Raw genomic sequence first — 20,861 nt, forward strand, 5'->3', positions numbered from 1 at the left:
CGAGGCTTGCAATCATAATCATCGTGTGACGCGTGGCAGCGGAAACCGCTTTGATTGCGAGTTAAAGCGCGGGCAGCTCATGGGTGCGGGAGGAGTGAATGCCATTGGATTGCGCGGTAGGCGATCAGACGGTAGGGTTTAGTTGCACATGTTGGTTCGATTGATGTGACGGGAGGGCCGTTGGATCATGGTGTCAGGGATCAACGGCTAAGATTAAAAGGCGGCGAAGGGTTAAGGAGGCGCGGGGTCACGTGGATATGGAGCCATGGGATCTTAAGCTTAGCGCTTGGGGATTTAAGAAATAGGGGTTTATGCCGGGTATGAAGGGAAAAACAGAGATGGCGGGGGTTATGAGAATGTGAGCGGAATGAAGGGGTAAGAGAAGGATGATTGATACGGGTCCTTTGTAGGCATAACCAGCATGACCATACATGTATTTGACCCTCAAATCTTGAAGTATGTAGCCGAGCTAACAACCCCCCTACTGAAAGTGTTGCTCACCCTCTGTGCAACTTAATCTATGTCCATGTCTTTCATTGCTTCGGTGGCTTCCCTGACATCCCATGCTTTTGCTATAGTCTCTTCTTCCTGGGAATAAAATCTTGCCTTCCTTTCTATCTCTTCGCACTGCTTTCTTTCTTCTTCTTCTTTCCTTCCTTCCAACATTCCTAAAAGCAATGGTGGACTGAGCCTCAATCCAATCCAATTGACTTTGAGTCTTTGTAGAGCCTGCTTATACATGGGGGTTCTATTTAGTGCCTCTCTCATTCTGTTAGGAGAATGGTATTCTTTGATTTTTAGGCTGTAAGGCAAGGTGTTCCATCTCCTTTGGAAAGCTTGCATGCTATCATCTCCTAGAAATTTGAACATGTCTTCAAAGTGTGTGACTGCTTGTTCTTGTGCAGCAAGGTACCTAGGTGAAATCTTGGGATCATTTGCAATGAGGTTGTGGGTGCTGATGACAGCCATTAGGTTAGATTGCTCAATAAGGGGTTTTGTCTCTTCTTTTGCCATTACCTTTTTTATCTCTGTAGCTCTTGCCTCCTCATGATTCATCCATGATGCTAAGGCCATCAATTTCAAGTCTCCTAGTTTTGAATTTGGGTCCCACACATTTAAATCTATCAAGGCCAAGTTGTGTAGGTAAAACTAAGATATTTTTGCTCTATCTTCCAAGGTGCTTTGATCACAAAGATCAATGAATTGTCTATAGTCCTGGAAGGGCATAGTTCCTCTTTGTGCCATAGTCTTGATTTGGAATTGTAGCCATTGTTCCTTGAGATACAAGGCATAAGACTTTGTTGGCATCCTGCACTAGATTGCCTCCAAGGATAAACTGGCCATAGTTGCCAACTGGCTTTCCCTTTCTTGTAGTTGTCCCCTTAGCCATGCATTCTCTGCTTCTAACTGATATTTCATAATTGTTTCTCTGTCCCTTATGTTGCTCAGTTCTCTACCCATCTGCTTCAATTTCTCCTCCATGTGGCCTACATCCTCCACCCCTTTTTATTTGGCAATTTGCATCCACTAGTGTGTCCTTGTCCTCTCTTTTTCAAGTTCAAAGAATATGGGAATGGAAAACTTTTGTGGGATTACCCTACCTCCTTCAATGAACCTGTAGTAGGAGTTGAGGTTTGGCTGTGGACTAGGTTCTCTTAGTTCTTGGTCTTCTTTCTTTGTTTCTTATTGAGTGATACCTTCTTGGTCCCTTTTATGTGTTTCCTGTAAGTTTAACAAAGTTTCTTGTAGGATGGCCTATGCTTCCTGTAGGTTTGCTTGTGTCTCATGTAGGAGACCTTTTCCCTTTGATGAGGCTGACCTTGTGATAGGCCTCCTAACATAAGTGATGGGATATTTGGGAGAGGCTTGTTTTGATGATCCTTCTCCTTGATTTTTATCTAGAGGGGCTGCCTTTTCTTACTACTTTGGTGAATCCTCAATGGAAATTGGAGTTTTGGTGGGGGTTTGAGGTCTCCCTTGTCTAATTCTAGTGCTCTTTCTTGTCTTGAAGTACAGTGGAGTTTGTCTTTGCCTCTTCCCCTTTGATTTGATAGGTGTACTTAGGGCAGTAAGAGCAACTGCTACCTCTTTCTCTGTGGGTTCTAGAGATACCCTTGGTGATTCTTCCCCTTCTTTGCCTTGAGTTGTAGACCTTTGTTCATCCTTCTGTCCTGTTTCCTATTTTCCATTTTCCTTCTCATTCTTTTCTTTGTCTCCACCTTCCTCTTCTTCTTCTTCCTCTATTTCCTCACTCTGCCCATCTGTCTCTTCTTTTGTTTCTTCTTCTGTCTCTTCTTCATTCTCCTCCTCTATTTCTTCTTCTTTTTCCTCCTCTGTTTCTTCTTCATTTTCACTAGCAGTGGGGCTTTTGTCATATTCAAGAGCTTGAATTGCTCCTCCTTCCTGCATGTCTCTGAAGGTTGTCCATGTAATAGGGAGTCTTAGGTTTTGTAGAGCATCTTCAAGGATGAGTTTGATCAACCCATGATGGGCTAGTTGTTGATGTTTTCCCTCTTGCACTTTGATGTTCATGTCTATCATTGATTGTAGAAGGAAATAGGGTATACTTAATCTATTTTGAGGAGATGTGTTTTCTCCAATTCTCAGTTCTTGGAGTATTTTGAAGTGGTATCCATAAATCACACTATATCTCCCTTCACATGATATGTATTTAATGAGGTGGTAACTGACTTCATTCCAAGGGTATGGAATGCTTTCCCTTCTAACCCCATTTTTTTCCTCCATTGGCTCTTCTCCTTCCAAAAATAATCTTTTCTTTGCAAGGGTGCTATTACCCTTGTCTTCTTTTCTCCATGGTAACCTTAAAGGGAGTGTAGTGATTCTGCTTATAACTTTAGGGGTAATTACTACTAATAAGCCTTTCACCATAACAATGGCATTGGTCCTAGTGAGGGGTATGAGTGAGAGGGAAAATTATCTGGCCACATCATCATCGTATCCTCTCATCCTCTCAAAGAACCCCATCCATTGGTGCCTTGTGAAAATTTCCACTACAGGAGGATGTTGGTGGATCCTTGCTGTGTTTGTGGGTTCTCTCTTGTTGAAACCTCCTATCATCTTTCCTTGGTAATTATGGATGTTTGTGAGGATACAATTTAAGAATTCTGGTAGGTGAGGGAGGTATGAATGTTAACTTTTAGTGACATGCAATACAACTCTCCTATACTGCAATTTCCTTAATCAAATTGAGGATTTTTTCTTCTTTCAAATGGAAAACATGGAGGGTATAGCTCCTACCTTGCTTTGTTACGTTCAGGTGAGGATAACCTTTGATTTCACCTCCCTTAGTGCTTACTGATAGTCCTGTAGATTGATTTCTCTGTATCCTGTAGGCTTCCTGTAGGTTTCCTGTAGGTCTCTTGTGTTGTAGATGCTGACTGTCTCCTGTAGGTGCTACTTCAGGAAGGCCAAGAGCAACCTCTTTGTTCGATGAATTATTGAAATTTCTAATGCTCTCTTTGTATGGGAATCAATGTTTTATTTCCATATATGGCTGATCGTGTGGGGTGGTGTGCTGGCTGTCTAAGTACGAGCACCTCCTTTTGGACTGTTGGTCCCACTATCAGTCCATCATTCCACCTCACCTCGTAATCATCTCCCACTCCTTTCCTCCGTAACTTAACCATTTTTGGCTTTATTCCCTTTTTCTTCTGATTTGACTTTTGCCACATGTGGAGTGGTCTAATTGTTTTCTTCTCGTCGACTAGCCAAAGGTGGCCAAGTTAACTGGCCACCTTTACTTATAAAATCAACTCTCACATAATCCTATAGTTTTGATCATATCATACTAATGAGAGAGCATGAGTAAGATGACATACCTGTGGGTAAGATGCTTTGATGATGATGCATGTTGGAGAATGATGCTTCTTTGTTGTGTTTTTGCTGCATATTCTTCTTTGTATTTGTCTCTTTTGATGTGCAGGTGCTGGAGAGTGATGCTGGTGATCTTGTTGTTGCTGCTGAGCTCTGGAGGAGCTTCCTCATCCTTGGAATCTTGATGCTGAAGATGGCTGCAAACTGTGAGGTTTCCTTTGTGGGATAGGCTACTACAGGATTTCCTACAGGAAACCTACAAGATGTCCTGTAGTTGCCTCTCCCTTAAAATTTCATACTTTTTCTCAACTCTAAAGCATGAGGGATGTTGAAATGAGTGGAGAAGGTTGGTAGGGTATAGTAGGTGAGAGATGTTGTCTCTAGGTATTGTTCCTCTTTCCCTCATCTTTCTCTCTTTTGTTTGTTTTTTCTTTTTCTTTTTGTAACCTGCATTTTTGTTTAATTGATTTCATTGATGGATGTAGGGGTGATATGGTGATGAAAGGAATGGAAATGATGTGGTGGAGTGATTTTTTTTTTTTTTTTTAATCTAGAAACAAGCTTGTCATCCCCTTGCTCTCGGACTACCTTTCTTGGGGTTTTTGAGGCCACTATAATTCCTACAGGAAACTCCTGTAGGTTTACAAGGAATCCTGTAGAAAACACAAAGCTTGTGTAAGATGAGCTGGAGGGGTTCATAAGTGGAAGAATAAGTAAAAAATGAAAGATATGAGATAGGTGGATTGAAACATGGCTCTTGTGGGTCCTTTTATCCCTCTCATGCTGTGCTTATCCTCCTCTTGTTGTCCTACAAAACAAAATTTCCAGTTTTTTTGTATCTTTTTATTGGTTTTTTTTGTTTTTTTGTAAAACAACTAGTTTGCCTCCAAGGAGGTTTTCATCCTAGTTGCCTGCCCTAGGTGCCTCAAAAGAGGTTTTCACCCAGAGATATTTTTATTTTCTTCTTTAAAAAAAAAAAACACCCTTGGGCCGCCTCAAGAGGTTTTCAATCCAACAGTGGGACTCAGGTGCCTCATGGAGGTTTTCACTCGAGTCTCTTTTTTTATTTTCATGGACTTGGTGGAGTGGAAGCTGAGACTTGATTCACCACCATCACTGTCTTGCTGATGCTATTGATGAATTCTTGCTTTGACAAGGGCTTCCAGTAGATCTTTAATCTATACCCATTGACAAGTAAAGGGATAGCCTCTGCATCAATGATCCTTATTTGTACAACACCACTATCATGGCATTTTTCCATGACATAAGGCCCTAACCATCTAGTCCTTAACTGACCTTTAAAATGCTTGTACCAGGAATCATACAACAAATCCCAATCACCTTCTTGAAACTGTTTGTCCCTTATATTCTTGTCATGCCAAATTTTCCTTTGAACTTGTGTCACCTTTGTGTGCAGGGGGGCTTGCATCCTAAATTCATCTAACCCATTCAACTGGAGCAATATTTCTTGTTGTGCCCTGGTGAGATTTAGATTCAGTTGTGCTGCCATTTTTAAGGTGTTGTATTCAAATTCAATGGACATCAAGGCTTTCTTTCCATAGACAATCTCATAAGGAGTGAACTCAATGGTGGCCTTCCATGTGGTATTGTAGGCCCAAGTGGCCTCAACTAATCTATCTTCCCAATCCTTTCTACTGCTGCTAATCATTTTTGTCAGAATGCCTTCTAACACTCCGTTGGTTACCTCCACTTGTCCATTAGCCTGTGGGTGGTAAGGAGTAGATGTTCTGTGCTTGATCTTGTGCTGGCTTAACAAATTCTCAATCATGTGAGATGTAAATTAACTGCCTTGATCATTGACCAATTCTCTAGGGTACCCAAACTTATAAAACACATTTTCCCTTAAGAATTCAACCACATTTTCTTCTGTTGCTACTTTGATGGCCTTGGCTTCAACCCACTTGGTTAAATAGTCAGTGCACACAATGATGTACTTCTTCTGTTTGGATGGAGGGTCAATGGGCCTAATGAAATCCATGCCCCACTTGTCAAATGGCTCGAAAGTCACTTGAGGTTGCAGAGGCATTTCATCCCTTGGGGTAGGTTTCCCCATCCTTTGACATCGATCACACTGACTGGTATACCTCCTCACATCTTGGTGAAGAGTGGGCCAATAATAACCAGCTTGTAGTACCTTGAATGTTGTTCTTTTGGCTACAAAATGACCTCCACAAGGCCCATCATGATAGGTCAGAAGGATTTCAAAGACTTCCTCCTCCCTGACACATCTTCTCAGAATTTGATCCGGGCCTAGCTTAAAGAGATTGCCCCCAATCCAAGTGAATGGGGCGCTCTTCCTTACGATCTTGCTCTTTTCCTTGGAGGACAAATTTGGTGGAAACTGTGTAGACACCAAGTAATTTTCTATGTCAGCAAACCATGGAGAGAGAACTGAAATGGCGAATAAGTGTTCATCTGGTAACTGATCATCAACCATTCCTTCCTCCCCTGCAGGCAAATTCAATCTAGATAAAAAATCTGCAACAACATTCTCCTTGCCAGGCTTATCAATAATAGTTAAATCAAACTATTGCAATAAAAGTAACCATCTAATAATCCGGGCATTTACATCAGGTTTATTCATCAAGTATTTAATTGCAACATGGTCAGTATGTACAAATGTTTGGTAACCAGTAATGTAATGCCTAAATTTATTCAATGAATGCACAACAACTAGGAGCTCTTTTTCAGTCACTATGTAGTTCAACTCGACTTTTGACAGATTCTTACTGATGAAGTAAATGGCATAAGGTAGCTTGTCATCTATCTGGCCTAGAGCTGCTCCTATGGCTTTGTGAGAGGCATCGACATGTATATGGAAAGGAAGAGCCCAATTTGGGCCTCAGAGAATAGGTGCAGTAGTCAACTTGTCCTTTAGGGTGTCCAAGGCTTCTTGACAGCTTTCTAACCATAAAAATTCAGAGTCTTTGGCCAATAACCCAAATAAAGGAGAAGCTAACTTGCTGAAATATTTTATAAACCTCCTATAGTATCTGACTAAGCCTAAAAATCTTCTGACATCCCTCTGTTTTTACGGAGTCGGGACCCTTTTGATGATGGCTATCTTATTTGGGTCTACTTGCAGTCCTTCCTGGGATATTGAGTGACCTAGAACAATCCCTATAGTCATTAAGAACTCACATTTTTCGGGACTAAGGGATAAGTTCATTTTAATGCATTTGTTCAACACCTTACCCAGGTTAGAGAAAGAATCCTAGAAATCACACCCATAGGGTGTAAAGTCATCCATATAAATTTCTACTGCATCATGGACGAGCTCGACGAAGATACTCAGGACTGCCCTTTGGAAAGTGGCAGGGGAAATGCATAGACCAAAAGGAAGGGGACCCTATAAGAGAAAGTACCCCAAGGATAGGTGAAGGTGGTTTTATCACAGTCCTCCGTGTTAATCTGGATTTGATTGTACCAGTGAAACCCATATAAGAAAGAGAAAAACCTTTTCCCTACCAGGCCATCTAACACTTGGTCAATGAAAGGTAGAAGGAAATGGTCATTCTTTGTTGCTTTGTTTAACTGTCTGTAATAAAAAAAATTCCTCCACTTCCCATTTTTGTTTGGGACTAGCACCAAAGGAGACACCCACTCATTGCCCGAGATAGGGTAAATGAATCCTACATCTAGTAGCTTTTGCAATTCTTCTTTGACTATATCCTTGAGAGATAGATTCATTCTCCTTTTGGGTTGTCAGACTAGTTTGTAACCTTATTTGATATAAATGTGGTGAGTACACACCGAGGGGTGCACTCCCTTCATCTCTTTGTAATTCCAAGCAAAGGCATCCAAATGCTCCCTTAGCATGTTACATAACTCTTCTTCTTGGTGTACAAAAAGAGAGGGGTTGATTTTTAGAGTTCTTTTAGGGCCGAATTCTATTGTCTTGACACGAGTAGGGTTTGACTCAACTAAGCATAGGTCAATCCAATGGTTGCTCTTGGTTTCCTTCACTACTTCTTCTAGAGACAAGGTGTTGGGAGTTGGATTTTGGAGGATGTGTTCAATCAAATCATCTTCATCAGGATGTCCTCCTCCCATGGCAGTTTCTAGGGTATAGAGTTGGGCAGAGTAGACTTCATCTTCTTCCTCCTCTTCTAGCCATAAAGGTAAATCATGTTCTAAAGATGGCTGAGCAGGAGGGTACAAGACCAACTGCTTGGATAGATGCCCATTTTTGATAGTCATGTTTCCAGCCTTGCAACTGATGTAGGCATTGGCAGTGGCTAACCAAGGCCTCCCAAGTATGAGAGGATAACCATTAAACTTGGCCTTAGGTTGGAGAACTAGGAAGTCTGCAGGGTACTCCCAGGAGTTAATGGAGACCATCACATCCTCAACAATCCCCTCAGGGGCTACTGTGGATCGGTCTATAGCCTGCAAGACCATCATGGTATTTCTTAATGAACCTTGGAGATTCAACTTGAGCATGATGTCCTTAGTCATTACATTAATGGAAGCCCTAAGATCAATCAAGATATGTGGGACAATGGTGCCATTGATGTGCACATCTACTACAGGGCTTACAGGGTCTAAATACTTTGGGCAAATTACTTGCCACAACATTAAGTCGGACAACTGTCCAATGACATTAATGGTAGGGGTGTCTCTCTTTTGCCTCCCTGGATGTTTGAAACACTTCTCTTTAATCAGTTTGTTGTAAATAGGTATATCCTGAATTGCTCATTGAAGTGGAATTTTGACACATAGATTTTTCAATTCACCCAGAAGTTCATTCTCTTCTGGGCTAGGCTGGACTAGATGAGTTAACCTTTTAAGAAAGGGTGGTGAATTAAACTCTAGGCATACTTTCCTCTCTTTCCTCCTCACTCTCCTTAGGCGGATATGGAGTTTGGTTGTCCGAGAGTACTCTCCCAGACCTCAGGTTGATTTCCTGAATTTCCACAGCATAAGCAGGGTAGGATGTCTCTCCACTGTAGACTTGTTGTGCCTGTCTGTTGTTTGGGTTCAGATTTGGTTGGGCAGGCATCTGAGGTTGTTTAGGTGGAGCAGGGTGTAAAAGTTGTGGTTGAGTAGGAGGTGAAGGCAATAAAGCTGGAGCATTGTTGTATGGGGGCCTCCACCCCTGGGGTGGTGCATTCCACTGAGGCTGTGGAGGAGTATATGGCTAAAATGGCTGGTTGGTCGACTGGGAATGGTACTGAGGTGCAAAGACCAAGGAGAAGGTGTAGACTAGGAGGGATGAGTAGCCCCCCCCCCCCACCAAGAGGGAATGTATGTGTTTTGGTTAGGGTTGTAATATGCATAGGATGACCCTTGCATGCCCTGCTGGTATGGTCAAGGCCCATGAGGCCTTCTTTGATTTATGTAGCAGAGCTGTTCAGTCACCCCTTCAGTTCCCTGATACACAACTTTTAGTCCAGGTAGAGAAGGGCACTTGTCTGTGGAGTGGTTTTTTTCACAGACCGAGCAGATTTCATTCAGGTTTAATGGACATTGATTCCTAGGGTGCCTCCTTGTGCATTTAGGGAAGAAGATGGCTAATGCTCTCTCTGCTTCCTCCTGATTCCTCTTGATGTGCATAGTGTCCATCTGTAGGGCAAGGGTTTGCAACATTTCACTCTTAAAATCTTCCAACATGTTCCCAATTTCACCTTTTATAGATGTGTTGGACGAGGATGAACTAACCACTGTTTGAATACCCCTACCCTTTTTCCTAGCTGCTTTAGAATGGTTTTAAAAGACAGTCTCGATATCCTCATAGGGTAGCTAGTAGATGTCCCCTCCTGATAGCAAGTTTAGGGTATCTAGAAGATCTTCCCTGACCCCCCTGAGTAGGACTAGCTTAAGTGACTCAAGATCAAGTGTGCACTTGGCCCTTTTGTAGCTAAGCTGGAATCTTTCCTCATAATCCTCTAAGGACTCATCATGCCCCAAGGTCATTCTAAATTTTTTCTCTTTAGTGTCTTTGGACCTGCAGTAGTCCCTATACTTGTTGTTGAAAGCTTGTTGCATCTGAGCCTAGGTGGTGATGCTATCCCCAGGTAAACCCATGAACCAGCGCAAAGCTGCATCCTTGAGAGTGGATGGGAATAATTTCAACTTCTGATCATCAGTGGTGTAATCATAAGTTCTGCATATGACAGTGAACTCAAACAAGAAAGTATTTGGATCTTCTGAGGTCAGGCCATGGAAGTGAGGAAGAGTAGAGGGGCTTATGTTTTTCATCTTGGCATCCCCATTGGTTTCTCTGATGGGAAAAACACCCTCAATTATTTTTCTATCTCCTCCGTCATTTCTATTTTCAACCATTAGATCAGTTGGAGTGGGTTCTTCTTCTTCTTCTTCCCCTGTAGGCTCTTCAAAAATCTCTGGTTGTTCGCCTAAGGGGTCCTCCAATTCACAACCACCGAAGAAGAGGGAAGGTTGGCTGTTTGAAGTGGTGGGGGTATTTGGTAGAAATTTTCCTAAGTTATCCCTATTCCTACGAGGCATGAAAGAAGTGTTTTTGTTTTGTTTTGTTTTTCAAGATTTAAGACTAATTGCAGAATTGAAATGACAAACTGAATTGAAGCTAACTGCTGAATGAACTCACTTGCAGAATGGAAAGGAAAGCAAACCAACTTACAACTACTTTTGCAAAAATGAAGCTAATAGCAGAATGAAAGAGATAAGAAATGGAAGAAAGAAAGCAGAAATCACATCTACTCAGACACCTCCCCGGCAACGACGCCAAAAAGTGATGAGCACCAGTATTGCAACAAGAATGCTGTAACTCCTAGGGCTACCAACTTTACTTTATCAACCTGGGGTTCGTACAAACTTGGAGGTGACAATACTGTATACACAAATAGATGCAATGGATCCACTCTTTGTCACTGCTGAGCTGGTGATAGACCACTAGGGTTTCTCAAACCAGCCTTCTATTGATTTAGAAGAAGTTTGATTACCAATGGAGAAAGGGGAATTTCGCCATAATTGAGAGAATTGAAATATTGTCTACTACAGTAATGAAAGATTGAAAGCAATGCTTAAAAAACACCACTCATCTAGCTATCTGTTAAGAGATATTGCTTCAGAAGAATTCTAAACTAACACATGTGGAACCCTAACTATCCTAAGCATGCAATCTGATCCAATCAAAACGCTTTATTGCTGTGCATATGAATGAACACAACAACCTTTTCTTTTTTGTGAAAATATGAATGTTAATTCTTCTTGATTGTATGACAGGTGGGTTAGGTGTGGAGAGAGGTGATTGTGAAGGGTTAGAAGGTTTGAGAGCCAAGCAGGGGTCTTTTCCTATCTTTTTTGATGCATTTTTGACAAATCGGCCTCAAAATAGGCCACTACAGGTCGTGCTACAGGATGTTTACAGGATGTCCTAATGCATCTGCAGGATCCCTTGTATTCCTACAGGATCAGGTCGAAAGCATAAGGAGTGATTTAGGCAGTGGTATAGGGCTTAGGGAAGGTGAGTGATGGAAGGAATAAGGCAAGGAAGTGGCTAGGACTTCCTCAGAACTCAAACCAAAGTTTCTAGGATGGTTGGATTTGCTCAACAAGCATGGCAAGTTGGTCTTATGAAATGATAACTCGGTTTATGGAATTAGTGGCTTTTGGCGATTATGGATGGATGAGGTTAGGCTGGGGTTGCTGACATGAGATATTCCTGCACTCTTGAAACTCCTGCAATACACACATCACTGACATTTACCCATAAATCATGTCAAAATAAGAAAGATCTCCAACAACATAAGAAAACAAAATTTCATCATTCATTTGCCTAGTTCATACATGGAAGAAACATCATGAAATCTAATACAAAGTTGGAGATAACAAAAATAACAACTGCAAACTATCCTTGAAAACTGAAGATGCTGGCCTAATTAGCAGAAAACCCAAAGTTTCATAAGAAATTAGAATTCTGTCTTTTTGGGGCTGAATGGGAGTTTTTCCTTCAAACCATGGTTCCTGAAGGGAGGAGTGAAGCAAGAACCACCTGCTATCATCCTTTTTGGTATTCCTTTATCTCTCTAAAGCTATTGCTAAAGCTATGCACACATGGAAGAAAAATAATCAAATTCATTAATACTTGCAATGAAATAATGCCAAAATTAATTCAACAAGTAATCTATGAAATAACCTAAGCATACAAGTACAGTAAGAGGAAGCTCTGCTGCTCGGGTTGGGCCCTAACCCAAGAGCTTCAGCCCTCTGAGTCAACTCAATGCTGGATCAAGGAAATGCTCATTTTCATTAACATATCAAAAAATAATACATAACAGTGTTTTGCCACAATCCTTCAGCTTGAAAGTGCTTAGTTATCTTGCATAAAAAATCCAAATCCTAATGAGGCTCTAGGCCTCCTTATTTATACAATTGAAGTTTCCAACAACTTCCTTAAATCTAGGGAGGCTTGGCTCCCAATCTCAAGATGAACTGGTTCTTTAACTATCACTGGCTCGACTGCCCATGATCTTCATAACACGACTGTGTACAACTCCGAGCTAGTGTGACTTGATTGGAGGATATTTGAATGAGTGAGGATTTAATGAGGAAGATCCATCTCCTATAATCTCTCCTTCTTGTCTCATTTGAATTCTTGCACCTTAATTAGCCATAATTGCCATAATTTGCTTCCAAAAACCTGCAATCAATGCACATTAGACCACTAGACATAACATCTTACTTTTACTCATCTCATAAAGCAAAATAAAATTAAAACATGTAAGAAATTATGAGAAGAGTTGACTTTAGAAAGCTTGGAGGTGTATTAAGGTCCATATATTTACCCAATGATGAGCCTCATCAACTAATCATGGCTACAAACAGTGGACAAAAACGCCCACACGAGTTCGATGATTTAGATAGTGATAGGGATGTCCCGCACTCCGAGGAGGCAGTAGAGATGGATCTTTATCTGAAAAACAAGGATATGCAATTATCCTCTATTGTATTTGATAAATCTGTAGGATGGTTAGATGCGAGTAAGAGGAAAAGGAAAAAAGAAAAACCCTTAAACTCCTCTTGTGTTTGATCAAAAGCCTGTAATATGTCATACCTAATTGGAGGCAAGATCTCCTAGATCAATTTTTTGTTTGGTCTATTGTTAACTATATATCATCTTTTTGTTTCAATCTAAAAAAGATAAATCAGATTAATAAGAAAAATGTTATAACAATTGTTAAATCTCTTTCCATATCTTTATCAATATCAATATTTTGTTTTTTACTAATACAATAAAATATAAATTAAAAAAAAATAATAATTAAAATCATTGTATCTCATTTAAAAAACCATTTCATTTTCATTTTCATTGCCGCTCTTAAATGAGTTATAATGGCCATGTTCTATTATATATATAATTTATGAAAGTTATAGTTTTTCTATATTTTGCCACTTTACCTTTTTAAATGAGTTATAAATGTTATGTTTTATTATATATAATTAATGAAAGTACTTTACTTTTAAATGAAATATAATTGCTTGTTTAATTACATATAATTTAATAAAATTATTGTTTAACTCTTTTATCATGTGATATTTTAAAGATATTAATTAAATCTGTTTGAAATGTGATAGAAATTTATTAGAATTACGCGTTTAAATTACAAAATCTACCCAATTTGAATGTCCCTAAATTATTTAACCCATCCGTCCCCTGCGCTCAAGGGGACGAAAGTTTTGGGCCTGTACGTCCGCCAACCCCTCTGGCAACAGATATTTTGGCACATGCGGCGCGGTTGTTGCAGTGGACGGCAACCGTAACCGACAAAACCTCTACGGATATTTGGGGCACAACTGACGCGGTTTTTTGGGCGGAAAGCAAGAGAAAGACACAACTTTTAATGATGAGTTATGCAAATTTCCTTGTCCGTATTTAATGTTGTCTTGGGTGGTATTTTATTGGGCATAGAGGTGATGGTGATAGGGTGTTTTGTTAAAGTATTTTTTTGGTGATTTTAATGCAGGTTAGATACCCTTACGTGGCCGTTACTCATACCACAGAGTAAATGTGCTAGTCATGTCAAGACTCACATAAAGTAGCAAACAAAAACATCTTTTCACAACTTAGATGCCCAACTTAGATGCCCCTAGATCACGGCTATTCAAACCACATATTAAATATGAAAACTCATATAAAATAGCAAGCAAAAAAAGGCAATCCTTGGTAAATTTAATGCAGGGTAGATGCCCGTGGTTACTCGTACTAGATTAAATGTGCTAATCATGTCAAGACTCATACAAGACATAAAGTAGCAAGCAAAAAAAGTACTTCTTGGTGATTTTAATGTAGGGTAGAGATTAAATGTGCTAATCATGTCAAGATTCATATAAGACGTAAAGTAACAAGCAAAAAAAAGTACTCCTTGGTGATTTTAATGTAGGGTAGATGCCCTTGGGTGGCGGTTACTAGTACCAGATTAAATGTGCTGGTCATTTCAAGACTCATATAAGACATAAAGTAGCAAGACATAAACTAGCAAGAAAGAAAAATACTCAGTGATTTTAAGGGTAGATACCCCTCGGTGACAGTTACTAGTACCATATTAAATGTGCTAGTCATTTCAAGACTTACATAAGATAACAAACACGAGTCCCTTAAAATAACAAACAAAAACATATTCACAACTTAAATATCCCTAGTGCTAGTCATATCAAGGCTTACATAAGATAGCAAACACGACTCCCTTAAAATAACAAACAAAAACATATTTTCACAACTTAAATATCCCTAGATCCTAGCTACTCAAACCACCAATTAAATATGAAAACTCACATAAAGTAACAAACAAAAAAATGTTTTTAAATGTTTTTAATGTGAAATCAACCGATAATAGAGAGGTTGTTAGATTTGAATTGCAATTCAAATCCAACAAATCGATAACCTATATTCTAGATATCAGTGTTTCGGATTAATCACATCGTTAGGATTGGGTCGATGTTTCGAACCAACTAATGTGGAGGTTGTTAGATTTGAATTGCAATTCAAATCCAACAAATCGATAACCTATATTCTAGATATCAGTCTTTTGGATTAATCACATTGTTAGGATTGGGTCGACGTTTCGAACCAACTAATGTGGTTCATCCTCAGGACGAGGTGAGAAATCACTGGATCTAAAGGAATAAATAGCATGGATGCATCATTGCCCAGAGTTAGCATGACTAGTTTTCAATGGCTAACTCTGGGCAATGATGCATCCATGCTGTTTATTCCTTCAGATCTAGTGATTTCTCACCTTGTCCTAAGGATGAACCACATTAATTGGTTCGAAACGTCTACCCAATCCTAACGATGTGATTAATCCAAAACACTAATATCTACATAATAAATCACAAAAATCTTAAATCTAACTTACATACTATTAACCCAACATTAAAAATTATATAATAAAATAAATATTAACCACCTACAAAATAAATTATTCTTTGATTATACATACTATACATAACACTGATAATTATATTTCCCATTATGATGAATAAAGCAATTTATATACCATTCACCACAACAACATTAAAAACTAATACAGCGTAGATCTTAAGCACCCTCGAATCTCGAATCAGGCCCAACATTGATTATATACGCTTAATAATTATGATAAATAAAATGATGAATAATTATATTTTTCATTACGATAAATAAAATTATGCTTCATATTTATGAGAATCAATGTTTTATTTCCATATATGGCCGATCGTGTGGGGTGATGTGCTGGCTGTCTAAGTACGAGCACCTCCTTTTGGACTGTTGGTCCCACTATCAGTCCATCATTCCACCTCAACTCGTAATCATCTCCCACTCCTTTCCTCCGTAACTTAACCATTTTTGGCTTTATTCCCTTTTTCTTCTGATTTGACTTTTGCCACATGTGGAGTGGTCTAACTGTTTTCTTCTCGTCGACTAGCCGAAGGTGGCCGAGTTAACTGGCCACCTTTACTTATAAAATCAACTTTGAGACATAATCCTATAGTTTTGATCATATCATACTAATGAGAGAGCATGAGTAAGATGACATACCTATGGATAAGATGCTTTGATGATGATGTATGTTGGAGAATGATGCTTCTTTGCTGTGTTTTTGCTGCATATTCTTCTTTGTATTTGTCTCTTTTGATGTGCAGGTGCTGGAGAGTAATGTTGGTGATCTTGTTGCTACTGCTTAGCTCTGGAGGAGCTTCCTCATCCTTGGAATCCTGATGCTGAAGATGGCTGAAAACTGTGAGGTTTCCTTTGTGGGATAGGCTACTATAGGATTTCCTACAGGAAACCTACAAGATGTCCTGTAGTTGCCTCTCCCCTAAAATTTCATACTTTTTCTCAACTCTAAAGCATGAGGGATGTTGAAATGAGTGGAGAAGGGTGGTAGGGAATGGTAGGTGAGAGATGTTGTCTCTAGGTATTGTTCCTCTTTCCCTCCTCTCTCTCTCTTTTGTTTGTTTTTCTTTTTCTTTTTGTAATCTGCATTTTTTTAATTGATTTCATTGATGGATGCAGGGGTGACATGGTGATGAAAGGAATGGAAATGATGTGGTGGAGTGAATTTTTTTTTTTAATCTAGACACAGGCTTGTCATCCCCTTGCTCTCGGACTACCTTTCTTGGGGTTTTTGAGGCCATTATAATTCCTACAGGAAACTCCTGTAGGTTTACAGGGAATCCTATAGAAAACACAAAGCTTGTGTAAGATGAGCTGGAGGGGTTCATAAGTGGAAGAATAGGTGAAAAATGAAAGATATGAGATAGGTGGATTGAAACATGGCTCTTGTGGGTCCTTTTGTCCCTCTCATGCTGTGCTTATCCTCCTCTTGTTGACCTGCAAAACAAAATTTCCAATTTTTTTGTATCTTTTTATTGGTTTTTTTTTTTTGTAAAACAACTAGTCTGCCTCCAAGGAGGTTTTCATCCTAGTTGCCTACCCTAGGTGCCTCAAAAGAGGTTTTCACCCAGAGATCTTTTTATTTTCTTCTTAAAAAAAAAAAAACACCCTTGGGCTGCCTCAAGAGGTTTTCAACCCAACAGTGGGACTCAGGTGCCTCATGGAGGTTTTCACCTGAGTCTCTCTTTTTTATTTTCACGGACTTGGTGAAGTGGAAGCTGAGACTTGATTCACCACCATCATTGTCTTGTTGATGCTATTGATGAATTCTTGCTTTGACAAGGGCTTCTTGTAGATCTTTAATCTATACCCATTGACAAGTAAAGGGATAGCCTCTGCATCAATGATCCTTATTTGTACAACACTACTATCATGGCATTTTTCCATGACATAAGGCCCTAACCATCTAGTCCTTAACTTATCTTTAAAATGCTTGTACCAAGAATCATACAACAAATCCCAATCACCTTCTTGAAACTGTTTGTCCCTTATATTCTTGTCATGCCAAAATTTCCTTTGAACTTGTGTCACCTTTGTGTGTAGGAGGGCTTGCATCCTAAATTCGTCTAACCCATTCAAATGGAGCAATATTTCTTGCTGTGCCCTGGTGAGATTTAGATTCAGTTGTGCTACCATTTTTAAGGTGTTGTATTCAAATTCAATGGACATCAAGGCTTTCTTCCCATAGACCATTTCATAAGGAGTGAACTCAGTGGTGGTCTTCCATGTGGTATTGTAGGCCCAAGTGGCCTCAACTAATCTATCTGCCCAATCATTTCTACTGTTGCTAATCATTTTTGTCAGAATGCCTTCTAGCGCTTCGTTGGTTACCTCCACTTGCCACTTGGTTACCTCCTTTTGATGATGACTATCTTATTTGGGTCTACTTGCAGTCCTTCCTGGGATATTGAGTGACCTAGAACAATCCCTGCAGTAATTAAGAACTCACATTTTTCGGGACTAAGGGATAAGTTCATTTTAATGCATTTGTTCAACACCTTACTCAGGTTAGAGAAAGCGTCCTAGAAATCACACCCATATGGTGTAAAGTCATCCATAGAAATTTCTACTGCATCATGGACTAGCTCGACGAAGATACTCAGGACTGCCCTTTGGAAAGTGGCAGGGGAATTGCATAGACCAAAAGGAAGGGGACCCTATAAGAGAAAGTACCCCAAGGACAGGTGAAGGTGGTTTTATCACGGTCCTCCGTGTTAATTTGGATTTGATTGTACCAGTGAAACCCATCTAAGAAAGAGAATTTTTTTTCCCTACCAGGCCATCTAACACTTGGTCAATGAAAGGTAGAAGGAAATGGTCATTCTTTGTTGCTTTGTTTAACTGTCTATAATCAAAAAAATTCCTCCACTTCCCATTTTTCTTTGGGACTAGCACCAAAGGAGACACCCACTCATTGCCCGAGATAGGGTAAATGAACCCTGCATCTAACAGCTTTTGCAATTCTTCTTTGACTATATCCTTTGAGAGATGGATTCATTCTCCTTTTGGGTTGTCGGACTAGTTTGCAACCTTCTTTGATATAAATGTGGTGAGTACACACCGAGGGGTGCACTCCCTTCATCTCTTTGTAATTCCAAGCAAAGGCATCCAAATGCTCCCTTAGCATGTTACATAACTCTTCTTCTTGGTGTACAAAAAGGGAGGGGTTGATTTTCAGAGTTCTTTTAGGGCCGAATTCTATTGTATTGACACGAGTAGGGTTTGACTCAATTAAGCATAGGTCAATCCAATGGTTGCTCTTGGTTTCCTTCACTACTTCCTCTAGAGACAAGGTGTTGGGAGTTGGATTTTGGAGGATGTGTTCAATCAAATCATCTTCATCAGGTTGTCCTCCTCCCATGGCAGTTTCTAGGGTATAGAGTTGGGCAGAGTAGACTTCATCTTCTTCCTCCTCTTCTAGCCATAAAGGTAAATCATGTTCTAAAGATGGCTGAGCAAGAGGGTACAAGACCAACTGCTTGGATAAATGCCCATTTTTTATAGTCATGTTTCCAGCCCTGCAGCTGATGTAGGCATCGACAGTGGCTAACCAAGGCCTCCCAAGTATGAGAGGATAACCATTAAACTTGGCCTTAGGTTGGAGAACTAGGAAGTCTGTAGGGTACTCCCAGGAGTCAATGGAGACCATCACATCCTCAACAATTCCCCTAGGGGCTACTATGGATCTGTCTACAGCCTGCAAGACTGTCGTGGTATTTCTTAATGAACCTTGGAGATTCAACTTGAGCATGGTGTCCTTAGTAATTACATTAATGGAAGCCCTACGATCAATCAAGATATGTGGGACAATGGTGCCATTGATGTGTACATCTACTACAGGGCTTATAGGGTCTAAATACTTTGGGCAAATTACTTGCCACAACATTAAGTCGGACAACTGTCCAATGACATTAATGGTAGGGGTGTCTCTCTTTTGCCTCCGTGGATGTTTGAAACACTTCTCTTTAATCAATTTGTTGTAAATAGGTACATCCTTAATGGCTCAGAGAAGTGGAATTTTGACACATATATTTTTCAATTCACCCAGCAGTTCATTCTCTTCTGGGCTAGGCTGGACTAGATGAGTTAACATTTCAAGAAAGGTGGTGGATTAAACTCTAGGCATACTTTCCTCTCTTTCCTCCTCACTCTCCTTAGGTGGATATGGAGTTTGGTTGTTTGAGAGTACTCTCCCAGACCCCAGGTTGATTTCCTGAATTTCCACAGCATAAGCAGGGTAGGATGTTTCTCCACTGTAGACTTACTATGCTTGTCTGTTGTTTGGGTTCAGATTTGGTTGGGCAGGCATTTGAGGTTGTTTAGATGGAGCAAGGTGTAAAAGTTGTGGTTGAGTAGGAGGTGAAGGCAATAAATCTGGAGTATTGTTGTATGGGGGCCTCCACCCCTGCGGTGTTGCATTCCACTGAGGCTGTGGAGGAGGATATGGCTAGTTGGTCGACTGGGAATGGTACTGAGGTGCAAAAGACCAAGGAGAAGGTGTAGACTAGGAGGGATGAGTAGCCCCCCCCTCCAAGAGGGAATGTATGTGTTTTGGTTAGGGTTGTAATATACATAGGAATACCCTTACATGCCCTGCTGGTATGGTCAAGGCCCATGAGGCCTTCTTTGATTTTTGTAGCAGAGCTGTTTAGTCACCCCTTCAGTTCCTTGATCCACAACTTTTAGTCCAGGTAGAGAAGGGCACTTGTCTGTGGAGTGGTTTTTTTCACAGATCGAGCAGATTTCATTCAGGTTTAATGGACATTGATTCCTAGGGTGCCTCCTTGTGCATCTAGGGCAGAAGATGGCTACTGCTCTCTCTGCTTCCTCCTGATTCCTCTTGATGTGCATAGTGTCCATCTGTAGGGCAAGGGTTTGCAACATTTCACTCTTAAAATCTTCCAACATGTTCCCAATTTCACTTTTTATAGATGTGTTGGACGAGGATGAACTAACCACTGTTTGAATACCCCTACCCTTTTTCCTAGTTGCTTTAGAATGGTTTTTAAAGACGGTCTTGATATCCTCATAGGGTAGCTGGTAGATGTCCCCTCCTAATAGCAGGTTTAGGGTATCTAGAAGATCTTCCCTTACCCCCCTGAGTAGGAATAGCTTAAGTGACTCAAGATCAAGTGTGCACCTGACCCTTTTGTAGCTAAGCTGGAATCTTTCCTCATAATGCTCTAAGGAATCATCATGCCCCAAGGTCATTCTAAATTTTTTCTCTTTAGTGTATTTGGACCTGCAGTAGTCCCTATACTTCTTGTTGAAAGCTTGCTGCATCTGAGCCCAGGTGGTGATACTATCCCCAGGTAAACCCATGAATCAGCACAAAGTTGCATCCTTGAGAGTGGATGGGAATAATTTCAACTTCTGATCATCAGTGGTGTAATCATAAGTTCTGCATATGAAAGTGAACTCAAACAATAAAGTATGTGGATCTTCTAAGGTCAGGCCATGGAAGTGAGGGAGAGCAGAGGGGCTTATGTTTTTCATCTCGGCATCCCCATTGGTTTCTTTGATGGGAAAAACCCCCTCAATTATTTTTCTATATCCTCCGTCATTTCTATTTTCAACCATTAGATTAGTTGGAGTGGGTTCTTCTTCTTCTTCTTCCACTGTAAGATCTTCAAAAATCTCTGGTTGT

This window comes from Pinus tabuliformis, chromosome 2_2 (assembly GCF_031772625.1).
Source record: "Pinus tabuliformis cultivar Carrire ecotype Pingquan chromosome 2_2, CPIR1, whole genome shotgun sequence".
Taxonomy (NCBI): Eukaryota; Viridiplantae; Streptophyta; class Pinopsida; order Pinales; family Pinaceae; genus Pinus; species Pinus tabuliformis.